This window comes from Chelonoidis abingdonii, chromosome 7, assembly GCF_003597395.2.
Source record: "Chelonoidis abingdonii isolate Lonesome George chromosome 7, CheloAbing_2.0, whole genome shotgun sequence".
NCBI lineage: Eukaryota > Metazoa > Chordata > Testudines > Testudinidae > Chelonoidis > Chelonoidis abingdonii.
In genome coordinates, this window is record NC_133775.1 from 36,304,563 (window position 1) to 36,317,295 (window position 12,733).

A 12,733-nucleotide genomic window follows, 5' to 3' on the forward strand; every position below is an offset into this window, starting at 1 on the left:
CTTTGTAATTTTTTCTAGTTTTAGACCCAAGCTGTTAGTGCTGGTGATGGCTTTTCCCAAGTTTGGTGATAATGAAATGACCCTGTTTACAACCTGTACTAGACTAGCCTTTCTGCATCTGCTATGTAACTACACAGAACTGTCAGAGCCTTTGTTGGAGAATATGCTCTGCATATATTCAGTTGAGGGCATCTGAAAAGAGCTAAGAAGTCTGCGCAGTATTAGCTTGTAGTAGTAGCAGATATTGAAGCAAGATTTTATGTGTAACGGTTGAAGATTTGTTGAAGATTCACCATGTGTAAGAGAAGTGCAGAGGTCTGAAGTGATGCACGAACAACAACCAAATTTCCAATTCTACTGGAAAGAGGGACATTCTATAAACTGAGAATTTAGGTTCTGATGTAAAGCACATAAATCAATAGAAAGATCCACTGATTTCAGTTACCTTTAGGTTAAGTCTAAACTGTTTAGTAAACCTGGGTTTAGATTTAGGTTTAAGCCCAAGCCATCTACTGTCGACACACATCAGACACAAGCCTGCAGACTTGGCTAGCATATCAATCTATACCTGAATCTTGCTGTGATATGGTCCAAGCCCTGGGATTTTGCAGTGTAAATGCAGCTGAAATCTGGGTGGCCAGACTTGGGTCTGGAGAGTACGCTAAATGGCTAATATTATCCCACAGCCCTCTGGGCCTGTTTCCCAACCCTTCAGTCCCAAACTTCCCACTCAATTCTTAGGAACTGGATGGAACCTCCTGGTTTAAAGACAATTACTTAGTGTTTAACCCTTTAGTTCTGTGCAGACTGTTCAATGGAAGTGTGCTGCTAGCTGGTCAGAGGAACACAGCTGGATTTTAGTTAATCTCTGATGCGGTGCAAGCTAGACTTTCAACTTCAGCCAAAGCACAATTGAGGATTGTTTCTACAAAGTTATATCTGAGTGGGGGGCCTTGGGGATTGACCAGGCTGGAGATCAATGCAGAGAGTGAACTACCGGAAAATCAAGGATGATAGCACCCTTATAAACGTGCACTTGCAGACACTACTGGAGGACATCTATGAGCTGCTGGATGAAGGTCAAAAAGTGAACCTAGTGCAGACACCGGTCCATGAAGATGGTAGGCAGAACACCTACAGCATATCCTGGTCTGTATTCAGAGGAGTGGTTTGGGTATGGCCCTGGGAAACAACTTGCAGTGGAACTGGCAGCAGAGAAATCACCAGAGCCTCCTAAGTTTCTGCTACAAAATATTTTACTGTTAATATATGGATTGGAGGATTTTCCAGCTAGGGACCTATTAAATTATTAATACAAACTGGGGGTTTAGTGTGCTTCCATTCAGAGCAGAACCCACACTCTAGTTCCCTAGTGCTGCCACACCTCCCTTTCACCCTCCCCCCAAGGTATGATTTGAAATGGACACTGGGAACTGAGGAGGGGGAAAAGGTAAGCAGTTATGAAATTTTTACTAGTTACTGATTGTTAGGAATATGGGTATGGGTATAACAATTGAGCCTCACATACCCCTCCCTGGTAATACAGCATACTCTTAAATCAGGCATACCTGCACTGTCCTGGACAGCCTGTACATGGAAGGTTTTCTTTTTTGTTTTTTAAAGGGCGGGGGCATGAGTGTATTTGGTCCATAGTTGGCTGAAATAGGAATCTAAACAGTACTGAGGCATGTATAGAGTTCATAGCTCCCTGCACTTTGTGTCCAAATTACAACAGCTGCCTGTGTGCTAGGGATCCCAGTGGCTGGCAGCCGGGTCTGTGAGTGGATGCAGGGTACTTGCAAGGAGGCTGTACTATGGCTCCATGCTAAATCAGCATCTTGTTGATTTTTACCAAGAATTTTCCCCCCTCGCTGGCTGGGTCTGAATGAAAACCTCTCATGGACTAGGAACTCCAGAGGGTTAGTTATGCACCAGGGCAGGGCCTACTTATTAGGGCTGCCTCTAGCTCACATGCCCCCTCCTTTTGGGGACGTGCTGGTCAGCCACTGTGCCTTTCCATACACAGATGGCTGTGTTCCACTGATCTGGAACAAAAGTTCTCGCTTCCACCCAGAGACCTTTAGAATATCAATGTCCTCCAGAGCTTGCCCAGCACAAAGAATTGTAAAATACTAGCTAGTGACAAGTCCCCTCATGACACCTCCTGTCCTGCCCTGAAAATAATGGTGGGGATTTACTAATAAATTTAATTGAATTTTGTAGGTGTATGTCACCATGATGTGTGATGACATTCAGTGTTCCAAAGGATGGCTAAATTGGCCAGGTGTTTTTGTGTGAATAAAATAAAACCCACTGATTAAAAAGTATCATCTTCTGACCATGAATTGAAGCAGCTCCTTTAAGAGAGTAGAAAATAGAATTATTTTGTATCATGGTCAAATAATAATGAACTCTTTTATTTTCCTTTCAAGGCCCCTCAACTGTCACCTCTTGAATGGCACACACGGTAAGCTAGAAACCTTTGGGAGTGGACCCTCCAACTATAGGCAATATGAGTTCATGGGAGAGGTTCTTGATAAAACCAATCAATAGAGTGAGTGCCAGAAAAATAAGGATGCAAGAAAGATGGGAAAATAGACCGCACACTGTGAGGAGAGAGTGGCAGCACAGTTCTAGGAAAATTACAGGAGGTTGAGGGAACAAGACAGTGCAGCAGAAAGAGCTGTTAGAGCGGTTACTTGCCCTCATGACCACCAGACTGCAGGCTTTAGTGCCAGCTCTAGTTCCTGCTTCAGCCATGCACACTGAGTTCCCTCCACACTATCACACTATGTGGCCTTTGGATGATTCAGGTGTTGGCTGGACTATGTCACAGGTAATGAGTGCTAGTACATGAAACAGTCAAATATACCCAGTGCATTCCTCCACTCATCCTGTTGTGGCCCCCATGACAAAAATGCACTAGAAAGACTAAAAATAACAGAGAGACAGGTGTCATCCAAAAAATAGACCATTTCATTGTTAACATGCACCTTTCATTGTTTTTGCACTGTTTGTATGTATTGTTTGTTATGATGGCAGCTAGCCTACCTTTCTGATTTTTACAGTGTCATGTTCATAGGCGTGCACAGCACATTTCATTAGGTTATGCACTCAGGGAATTTTATTTATTTTTTTTAAAGGCAAACCTCATAAAGGTTGGGGTGCCCTGTGCAGAAAAGGGCTCAGGACAAGGGACTGGGGCAGAGGAGGGGTGCGAGGTGTATCAGAGGGCTCAGGAAAGGGGGTTGGGGTGCAACAGGGGGCTCAGGGCAGCAGGTTGGGGTGCGAGGTGCAGGCAGGAGGCTTAGGGCACAGGGTTGGGATACAGGAAGGGTGCGACGGGGGTCAGGGCAGGGAGTTGGGGTGCAGGAGGGGCTCAGGACGGGGGCAGGGTGCAGGAGGGGGCTCAGGGCAGGGAGTTGGGGTGCAGGGTGCAGGAAGGGCTCAGGACGGGGGCAGGGTGCAGGAGGGGGCTCAGGGCAGGGGGGCGGAGTTCGAGGTGCAGGCAGGGACTCAGGGCAGGGGGGCGCAGGAGGGGTGCGAGGTGTAGGCTCAGGGCAGAGAGTTGGGCGGCGGGGTGCAGGAGGGGTTTGGGCTTTGGCCCGGTGCCACTTATCTGCAACAGCACGCTGTCTGCCCTAGCCCCACGCCACTCACTACGTCCCTGTGTGGCCCCGGGAGGAGGGGGTGTACAGGACTCCGTGTGCTGCCCTTGCCATGCCTCCAGGTATCTCCCCCGAAGCCCCCATTGGCTTTGGTTCTCCGTTCCCGGCCAATGGGAGCTGCGGGGGGTGGTGCCTGGATCAACACATGGAGCCCTCTTCCCCGCCCCCCCCACTCCCGGGCCCCAGGGAAGTGGAGTTGTGCCAGCCGCTTCTGAAAGCGGCACAGGGCGTGCGGCGCCATAGGGGGCAAAGCCCGTGGGCCGGAACCAAAGCCCGCAGGCATTAGGGTGTGCCTGCCTATGGCCATGTTGCATTTGAAATAAAGTATTGACTTTTCACACAAGGCTTCATTAGCAAGTTTTAATTATATGTCATGAAGTAGAACTTCATCACAGTAATCCATACGATGTGGGCTGATGTATATGGCCAGTCTCAATAAAATTCAGTAGATGTCAGCACAGTAATCCATAAGCTGTTGCTATGTACGTTGCCAGTTTTTATAAAATACACTAACAACTCCGTATGTGTCAGCAGTGAGCACTCACTGCTGTAGAAGTACATTACAAGTGTTCACAAAATTAATAATACTTGCATCTCCTACAGCTGCCCCATACCAACAAACAGCACAATTAAAAATACCATTTCATTCCCCCTCATGCATGGGACTATGCAAACCCATTATGTGGGCACACAAAACATTCCTGATTTGTGTGGATCCAGCTCCAATAATGACAGGTGCACTTTCTGGCTGTGTGTACTGGTTTAGCAGTCCAGCAGTGTCTTGAGTTCACCCTGGTGAAAAGATTCTCCTTTGTCCTCACAGACATTGTACCATCATGCTACAGCTACTGAGTGTGTCGTTAAATATTTTGCCAGGTCTTCTGAAATTCAGGGTATTGTTTCAGAAGTCATGGCAAAAGAATTAAGTGGAATTCCCCTAAAATAACAGTGAGAACTCCATTTCTAACAATGTCAGTCAGTGGAAATAGTGTCCCAATTTGTCCATGAAGATAAAATCCCAAATTCCAGACATTCTTGGCATCATGCACTTGCCGCTGCATCCCATATTAATGTCCATGAATCTGCTGCTGTGGTTGAGCAGTGACTGCATAACAGTGGAGTGCGCAGTTTATGTACTCATGCTTCTTGTGGACGGAAAACTGAGCATATGAGTCCTATCAATGGCCCTGGTGCAGTTTGGAAAGCTCATTCTCTCAAAGCCAGCAGTTATTTCAGAAGCATTTATAATGGCCACAACCTTTGGGTACATCACACTCCTGATTGCCTCACAAACCTCTGCCTCAACAGCCTCCACAGTTGACTTGCCAATTCCAAATTGGTTAGCCACTGATCTACAGCAGTCCTAGGTAGCCAGTTTCCAGATTGTTATATTGACTCATTTCTGAACAGGCATGTCCTACCTCACATTTGTCCTGGTGTTAGAGGATCATGACAAGCTTATCAAAAACCTCCAGGAATGTCCGCTTTTTCATGAGAAAGTTCTGGAGTTGCTGCTTGTCATCTCAGATCCACATAATGATGTGATCTCACCAGTCTGTGTTTGTGGCTCTGCTCCAGAAGCACTAGGGAATGTGAGGGTGCGGCAACAGGCACGAACCGCATCAGTTGGGTCATGGCTGCCATGTCAGTACCATCCTCTGAAATCTGCCTTTGGCTGATTGAATATCACTGCCAGTGTCTCTCAGATGCTCTGCCTCATTCCTGAAATAGGACTGATTGTGAGCTGAATAAGTTCTTCCCATGGGTCAGGGTTCATGTTGATGACTCCCAGCTGCTCTGAGTGTGTGGATCCAGAAACGGCTTAGCTGGATGTGTTGGGCTCAACCCACGTCTGGTCAAGTTCAATGGGCTGGACAGATAAATTCTCCCCCAAACCATTATGAACAAAGCCCTAGATGGGGTACAGCTGGCAAGAGCACTAGGAATCCTGGGATAAGCCCCCAGAAGTAGAAGTTTTGATGGGTCGGCGTAGTGCAGCATGGACATGCCAGCACAGTTGTGAGGCCCAGCTTTCCAATGTAGCGTGGATGCTCAAGCACAGGTTTGGAAACACCAAGTCTTCAGGCATGGGTCCCACAGAGGCAGATTTGCTAGCCAGAGCCTTACTTTTTTCAAACACTAAGGGAGGGGTGTGTTCTCATAAAATAAGTCCCTTTAGGTCATAAAAGTAGACCTGAAAATCCTTCAAGATAATTTTATTTTTCAGATAGCTAGACTATATGTTAGCTCAAAATAGTGAGGGGTAACACAGGTCTTCTGTAGTTTTGCTGGAGAACTTGAGTGTCACAGAGTATATAAGTTGTTAGCTCTCAGACATCAGAACTCCAAACATTTAAACAACCTGATTAAAACTCTCTTCTCCCCACAGTTACTCAGCTTACATTTTCTTAACTCTTGTGATGTTACTATTTTGTCTTTCAGGCTAAAAAAGGACTTGAATTTGTAATGTAAAAAAGCAGAACATGCCAGTTTAAAACAAACAAACAAACAAACAAACAAACAACCTGATCTTTCATGCCTTTAAATATCAAAGTCACAAGTCCATTTTAATCTGTTATGGGTCCCCTTTAGAAGGCATTGAAGTCCTATAGCGTAATTCTGTATAGTGGAGAATTATTTATTTAAATGCTAGAGTAAGGGCAGGCAGTTAGATCTGGGACGCTTTGAAGGCAAGAAGCTCAAGAAACAATGAGAGTAATCCAAGGAAAGAAATGAGAAACCAGACAAGGAAGGGAAAAGAGAGTACAGATTTCTTATTATGGCTCCATGGTGCGGGAACCTATCCCAACTGATAGGGCACCAGACTGAAAGTCCAGATACCTGGGTTCTGATTCAGGCTCTAACAGTTGCTTGCTTTGTGAGCTAAAGCATACTTACTATCAGCCCTTTGGAAAATGGGGATAATGATACTTATCCAGCTCTGCAAAGTTCTTTGAAACCTACAGTAGAAAAGTGCTATATATTATAGCATTGCCAATCCCACATTTTGAAAAATCAGTCAATCCTCAAAAAATCATGAGATTTTTTTAAAATGTGGGGTTCATTTTGTTTTCTAATTTCTTAGCTTTTAGTGTATATGTGGTTCATGTTTTCAAGCTTTTCTCTGCAACCACGAGAGCTAGCAATTTATTATTTAATGAAAGTTGAGATTCTCATTTAGCTTTAAGATAAACAGCACATTGAGATAAAATTGCAAGAGTTGGCAACAGTGGTATTATCTGAAGCATAAGCTTACATGAGTATTGTGCTCTTTTCACAATGGCTACCAAAGCATTTTACAAACTATATACAGGAATGAAATACACTTTTGTGTTACTGTCATAGCTTCTGCTGACATACATTGATAAAACACAGAAGTACAGAATATGCAAAGCACAACATACAAGCACATCTATTCCATACAAATCCTGATATTTACATAATGAATTTATTATCAGGATTTCAACGTGCTTTACAAATCATTATATGTCTAAAACAGCACAGTGGGTGGGCAGCTAGTGTGCCATGACTGTTTCTGATCAAGATTATCATAATTGTCTCAGTTATCTTGTGCTCTCTTTATTTGTTTTAATTCTCTTGTTCTATGTCTATGTTCCATGTGATACTGTTGCAAAAAAAGCAAACGTGATTCTGGGATGCATTAACAGGTGTGTTGTAAACAAGACACGAGAAGTCATTCTTCCGCTCTACTCTGCGCTGGTTAGGCCTCAACTGGAGTATTGTGTCCAGTTCTGGGCACCGCATTTCAAGAAAGATGTGGAGAAATTGGAGAGGGTCCAGAGAAGAGCAACAAGAATGATTAAAGGTCTTGAGAACATGACCTATGAAGGAAGGCTGAAAGAATTGGGTTTATTTAGTTTGGAAAAGAGAAGACTGAGAGGGGACATGATAGCAGTTTTCAGGTATCTAAAAGGGTGTCATCAGGAGGAGGGAGAAAACTTGTTCACCTTAGCCTCTAATGATAGAACAAGAAGCAATGGGCTTAAACTGCAGCAAGGGAGATTTAGGTTGGACATTAGGAAAAAGTTCCTAACTGTCAGGGTAGTTAAGCACTGGAATAAATTGCCTAGGGAGGTTGTGGAATCTCCATCTCTGGAGATATTTAAGAGTAGGTTAGATAAATGTCTATCAGGGATGGTCTAGACAGTATTTGGTCCTGCCATGAGGGCAGGGGACTGGACTCGATGACCTCTCGAGGTCCTTCCAGTCCTAGAGTCTATGAATCTATGAATCTATGTCATCATATAGCTAAATTGTAAGCTTCTTGAGTCTATGACAGTCTTTCTGCTAGATGTGTATACAGTGCCTAGCCTAGCCTTGCTTCCTGATTAAAGCCTCTAGTACTCAGAAGCGCCACCAGGGTCTCTGATGCCCTAGGCGGACTGCCATTTCGCCGCCCCCCGCGGGTCCGGTGGACCTACCGCAGTCATGCCGGCGGATGGTCCGCTGGTCTAAAGGCTCCGGTGGGACCTGCCACAGGCATGACTGCGGTAGGTCCGCCGGAGCCTTTAGACCAGCGCACCATCCGCCGAAATGACTGCGGCAGCTCCACTGGAGCCTTTCCAGCAGCGGACCGTCCACCGGCATGACTGCGGTAGGTCCACCGGACCCGCGTGCCGCCTCCCCGGCAAAATAGCGCCCACTGCCCCCAAATTCTGGTGCCCTAGGCCATTGCCTAGGTCACCTAAATGGTAGCGTCGGCCCTGGTAGTACTACCACAATATAAACAATTGAGGTAGCAGTGAGATATATAGGGATCCCCTTGTCTTGTACTGAAATGCAGCCACCCATCAATTTAGCTAATGTATATTTGCCTGCCCTTGAAACCTTGCCAAATACCATCAGATATTTTCTATATTCTTAGGCATCTTGATCCTTTGTTTCCTTTTTGACAAAAACCAAAATATTCAGTTTAAAAAAACAAATACCATTTTGAAAAAAAATTGTTGTAAGTGTTTTTCCATTTGTCATCAATTATTTTTTAATTTCAAATTAATTTTTTTTCTGCCAACATTTTTGCTTTGAAAAGACCAATTTTTTTGTCCAAATTTTTTTTGATGCAAATATTTTGACTAGATATACGGAAGACAATGCATATGCAGAACTCATCTTTATGATTTTTAAAATGCAAAAAGAAAAATCTCCCTTCATTCTTTATTAAATCTTTTTCACATCTGCCACGGATGTGTCCATTTAAACATTTTATTTACTTTCTTGCCGTTAGCCTTATTTGGGGTAGTTTTATAGGTTTTCATCTAGCTCTCTATAGCTGTGTCTATACTAGATTTTTTTGGGAATCTCCCACCATTGCACTAGCTAGCATTAAGTAGTTGTTACAGTGGGAGTATTAATATAGACCATTTGCTAACTAAAAACTCCATGTTATCTAATCCTACACAGAACAAGTCTATATGGTAAAAATGCCTGTGCTCTGTCACCATTGCTACAGTAGAGGTTGTAGGATCTGCACTATTCCTGATGCAATAGTAGGAGATTTTCCAACAAATGCTACTGTAGACAAATTAATGTGGTGTATATCAATCATTGTATGAATTGGGAAAGTGAAAGAAGAAATGTTTTGTCAATTAGTAGAATTTAATGTTTGCCTAGAAAGTCTGGGAATGACATGTACACAACAGGTTTATTTTTCCTAACATAAATGGCAGTATAAATAATATGGTAGTATATTGAGTTCATTGAGAAGTACAGTGTCTGTCAGGTAGATATTAATAAGTACTTTTTAAAGTTAAAATCAAAGTTCTTTTAAAATGTATAATGTGCAGTTGGTTTTTCATCTGTAACTTTATTGTTATAAAGAGACTTACAAGTGCTTGTTGTTATGACATCTCATCTGAAGCTGTAAAATAAGCTCTTCCAAACTGGTGAAGCATCTGTGTGGAAATTGTAAGCAATATATTCATACCCTGGATGGATTAGGTAACTTGTGGTTTCTCATTTCAGCTAAGGCTACAAATACCATATGTGTTTACCATATGTTCTCTGGCTTTGTCCCAACAACAGATTACATGAGATCTTCATGCATTTTTAATATCAAAGAAAATGGAAAGCTTTCCTTAAAAATGCATTCTTTATTCTGTTAGTCATGTTTGCATAGCACTCCACAATGTTGTCATAAAGCAACCATGCTATTATTAAAAGATAAAGTCCAACAAGTGAATTATGACTCTGATTCAGTACTTAGGCATGATTAACTTTCAAAAGGACTAGTCGCCTATGTAACTCATAGTTATACTCATGTGTTTGTCAGAACAGAGTCTAATAATTCCCATATCTGTGCTCATTATAAAAAGATACTGGGGCCAGATGATGGAGAAGAGATAAGGGGCAGCATTTTCCCAAAGGGTTGGGAAGGATTAGAGGAACTGTTTCTGAAGCAGCAGCCCATATTCTGGTGTGATTAGTGCCTGTGCTGTAGAGGGAGGGGGACATAGGTCAGGGCCCTGTAGGAAACCAGGATCAAAACCAAGTGGAACCCTCCCTAGTTATACAGAGAATCTTCCTCCTCAATGCTTCTTTCATCCCCACATCTCAGCCAGCCAAGTTACAATGCTATTGTTGGTTCCTAATCAAGATCTTTGAAGAAGGGACCCCTAAAAGGGAAAAGATAATGACACTTTGCGCATAATGAATGAAATCCCTCTTTTACACGTTTTGTAGGCATGCCTACAAAGAGAAATGGAACACATGGACCACCTGTTCCCTGGCAGTCCACTGTAGCAAGGCCACCCTCCTTTCAATTTTGTACAGGCAGCCTGTATGGAGAATAAGTGGAGAAGCTGGTGGTAAATATATGGAGTGCAACATTCCCTGCTGCTCTTTCCTCTCCAGCTGGGTTCCTGCTGCTCTGCTGTGGGTTCCTCTTCAAGTCAAATAATTTGGGGGAACAGAGGTCTAAAATGCCCTTTATGTATTCACAATAATGAGTGATGATGCAGCCTCTTAAGTTGTTGGGGCAGGTGATCACAGTGTAGGACAATACCTTTTTTTAAACAGCCCTGGGAAGATCAGAGTCTTGTCAAAGTTGTTGGTGTTTATCTATTAAGGCCCAAATGCTGTACGCTGTGTGTGGAAAATATTAGCACTGTCAGAGTAAAATCCATTTTATGACAGGATGCCAGAGCTGTTTTAAGATAGACTGACTCAAAAGAACTGAGGAATTTTGAACTATTTCTCTTGTGTTGCTGGAAAAACATCCCTTTGAAGAAGTGAGTGCAGTTCATGATATTCTATCAAACATCATAATGTTTGAAGAATTTTTTAAAAAGAGGAAAAGAGATCTTGACTTACAGTTTAATAATAATGGAATATGAAGGCTTGGCTGTACTGTCAATGTTTGGCAATCTCACCAGTCTGTGAATACAAGAAAATTTATTATGTTAAGATGGAATTTAGATCTTTGACATGAAGCTGATATTTTCATACTATGAGAAATATCAGGCTGACATTATACTGTCTTATTTGATGACTTCCAAATGTCAGAGTGCAGTAACTTATTCATGGGGACCTCGATATCTTGTGATAGTGTCAAGTTAAAAGACATTTACATTGACTTATTTTATTTAAACATGTAAAATGGAATATGCACAGTGGATTAGGAAAAGGGAAAAAAAACGGTGGCAAGAAAGTTCTTAACAACAGAATTAGGCGATTTTAAGGCTAATTTCCACAGATGCTTTCCTGACAGCTTCAGGAACTACCTAGCAACTCTTCTGACAGCTTCAATCCTGTTTTTTTTTCACACTATTTCACTCATTTTCAGTTCAGCCTCCCAATATTTCTTTATTATTTTAACAGGATTTAAGGAATTAAAAATAGCAGCAGGTTTATTTTGCAGTTTTCAAAAACTGCTTTTAAAATAAAATTTTAATTAAAAAAAAAAGGGCCCCACTGATGTCAGTTTCTGTATAGTCTTTATAACATCCTGCCACAATGGAGTGTGGGAACTTTTAAATACAGACAATATTTAATGCTATCTTATTGTTCATCGTACTACCTCCGTGTTATCTGGAGTTATCGGATTTATATCTATGAGAGAGAATTTAGAGGGGCCTTCTCTAGATTTCAACCATTGGAGAGGAAGGATGGTCTTGTGATGAAGGTTCTAGACTAGGCTTTAAGAGATGTAGGTTCAATTCTAGGCTCTGCCCAGACTTGCTGTGTGATCTTGAACAGATAATTTCCTCTCCCTGCCCCTCAGTTTCCCATCTGTAAAAAGAAGATAACTTTCCCACCTTGTCTGTTTAGACTGTAAATTCTTCAGGTTCTCCTCTATATACAATAGCATAATGGTTTGGTTCACTAAGTGCCAATGCAATACAAACAATAATATTTGGAATTAATGGTCTTAGAAGAATTTTGTTAATGCTTTCACTATGTTGATTAAAAGCAACACTTTAAAAAAGGAAATAAGTCTATGAAAACTGACTGTCTCTGCCCAGGTGGTTCAGCACTAAATATAGGAAAGTGTCATTCAGATGGGGGCAATTAGAAAAGCATTCACTGACACCAGTGGGCTGCTTGATATTGCATGTCAGAGCAGTTTAAGATTCCCAGACTGCACTTAATCTCTGAGGCAAAAGTGCCAGGTGCACTGCAGTACTATTCCCCCTCACTGGAAATGTAACCATAGGATTTGCTACCAGATAAACACTATAACCCCCATGTTGACTATTTATATTTATTATTACTGTTTAGCTTTGTTAACTGATTAAGCCTCAGGACACTCCTGTGAGGTTGATACATTTTTTATCCCCATTTTAGAGAGAAGTAGCCTGAGGCCCAGAGACGTCAATGAATTTGTCCAACGCCAACAGCAAGAAGGTGGCAGAGCTGAAAACTGACGGCAGGAACCGGCTGACACAGTCCTTGACCCTAAGCACGAGGCGCCGCTTGTAAGGACAATTGTTGGGTGCCGCTCGCTGTGGAATTCACGGAGCCGCTCGGCTGGGAGGGGACCCGGGCACGGCCTAGGCCTCGTTGCCCGGAGCAGGGCTAAAGCACGTAACACGTGAGCTGGTTTGTTC

General features: G+C 42.8%; 1 long non-coding RNA gene across 1 annotated transcript; it reads right to left on the reverse strand.

Moving 5' to 3' along the window:
* Positions 1 to 6,184: 6,184 nt before the first annotated feature.
* On the reverse strand, positions 6,185 to 11,044 carry LOC116818683 (uncharacterized). The gene is made up of 3 exons (XR_004372250.2): positions 10,998 to 11,044; positions 9,515 to 9,580; positions 6,185 to 6,628 (listed from the first exon to the last, which is right to left on the reverse strand). It is a non-coding gene; the product is annotated as an uncharacterized LOC116818683 (long non-coding RNA).
* Positions 11,045 to 12,733: the final 1,689 nt, after the last annotated feature.